This window comes from Corvus brachyrhynchos, unplaced genomic scaffold (genome assembly GCF_000691975.1).
Source record: "Corvus brachyrhynchos isolate BGI_N302 unplaced genomic scaffold, ASM69197v1 scaffold26, whole genome shotgun sequence".
In the NCBI taxonomy this organism is placed as follows: Eukaryota; Metazoa; Chordata; class Aves; order Passeriformes; family Corvidae; genus Corvus; species Corvus brachyrhynchos.
The window spans coordinates 4292236-4294136 of NW_008239324.1; the positions used below are offsets into that span (position 1 = coordinate 4292236).

At 57.0% G+C, this 1901-nt stretch overlaps 1 protein-coding gene across 1 annotated transcript in view; it reads left to right on the forward strand.

The window, feature by feature from the left end:
• Positions 1 to 1901, forward strand: part of CCDC102A (coiled-coil domain containing 102A) — a 9920-nt gene that overhangs the window by 1073 nt on the left and 6946 nt on the right. The window lies entirely within an intron of this gene.

Below are 1901 nucleotides of genomic sequence, written 5' to 3' on the forward strand. Positions count from 1 at the left end.
AGGGTGGCGGTGCCCCGGCCAGAGCCGCCCAGCTCCCCCGGCAGTGGAGGAGACGCACACGGGCAAAAAAAAGGCGCTTCTAAAGAGAAGCAGCGGTCAGCGCTGGTCGCTAACAGAGACACCACGGGCAGGGGGGCAGCCGTGATCCCCAGGAGAGACAGCACCCAGAGGGGCCGAGCTGCAGCCCCCCAGCAGCAGCAGCTCCCACCGCCCAGAGATTCGGCTTTCAGCCCCAGTGCTGTGCCCAGAGTGCCAGGGTGCTCAAACTGTCCGGGATGCACGCTGTGCCCGAGGTTCATGCTGTGCCTGACACCTTTGCTGTGTGTGCAGCCTGCGCTGTGCCCAGTGTGCCTGGGATATACGGTGTGCCAGGGATTCCTGGGACGTACGGGGTGCTGATCTCCACTCTCTGGTGACCAGAGAAAGGATACAGGAGATGGAATGAAGTTGCTTCAGGGGAAGTATAGTTTGGACATTAGGAAAAGGCTCTTCAATGAGAAGATGGTAAGAGATAGGAACAGGCTTCCCAGAGAAGAGATCATGGCATCAAGCCTGCCAGAGTTAAGGAGTGTCTGGACGACATTCTTCATCATATGGTTTACTTTCAGGTTGTCCTGCAGGGAGTTGGACTCGATGTTTCTTCTGTGTCCCTTCGAACTCAGGACAATCTGGTTCTGAGATACCACAGTTTGATGCTATTGCCAGGATGGAGCCAGATTCCTCCATGACACCCCCAGTCACCACTGCACAGCTCTCCAGCAATGCCAGCTGGCCTAGCTAAGGGAACAAAGGTCTTTTTTTTTTTACCCAAAATGGTTAGGTTTGCCCCAAGAGGCTTCATCTTGTGCTCCAGGGGCTACTGGGTCCAACGGCAGGGCTGTGGCCATGTGCAGAGGGGCGGGGAGCAGGGATGGCTCAGCCACACCAGTGCTCATTGTGGGGCAGCGATGCCACCCTGCGCTTGCCCAGCGCCTGCAGCCACTTGTGCAACATTTCTAGGTCTCAGTTTATGACGTAGGGCAACCATCCGCTTCAATCTGACCTATCCCAAACGGGAGGTCCTTGGGAACAGATTTAAGGGGGCCTGCTGGCCATGGTCAGGCACCCTGCGTCAGGCTGGAAACCCAGAACTGGAGGAGAAGGGCGCCAGGACGATGATGCTTGGACCACAGAGATGGGTCACTGGCCACATCTTCAGGTGATGTGCTCCGGACCAAGGAGGTTTGATTTTTGCAAGGGTAAACCCCACAAATCCCAGGATGCTGCAATGCATCCTTGAGCCTGCTGGTGTCACCAAGACACGCACGTCCTAGCAAACAGTAAACCCATGCTTGGAAAAAACTTTGCTGGTTTTAGTGCCGAGAGCGGGTTAAAGCCGCTACCACGCACCCGCAGCTCTGGCCAAACCGCCTGCAAAATCGCTTCACCGGCTGCAAGAGACGGCGCCGGCTCCCCTGGCACAAGACACTGGGATAGGGGCGTAGGAGAGCAAAGCATCCCTCGCCTCCAGCTTTTTGGGGTTGTTTCCAGCAGAAAAATTCCGATCTTGGAAAGAGCACGCACGAGCTTTGCAGATTTGCTTTAATTTGCTTTGGTTTTCCCTGCTGCGCTCGGTCATGGGGGAGAAAAAGGTGTTGGTGTCCCATGGCATCGATTCCACGTTCCGCGGGACACGAATCCTCTCGGCCGCTAGTATTTCCACATTTTTTTGCCTGAAAGGCATCCAGCAAAAGGAAAGAGACGGGCAAAATGGTGGTTTGGGGTTTTGCCGCTTGGTCAGGAGGGAGCTAACACGCGTATCTGTGGGGATGCAGATGCTGCGTGGCCACCGCTCACCCGGGGGGCCCCGTGTCCCCCGCCCCGGCACCCACGCCCTGGGGCAGACGCGAGTGGGCAGCCCC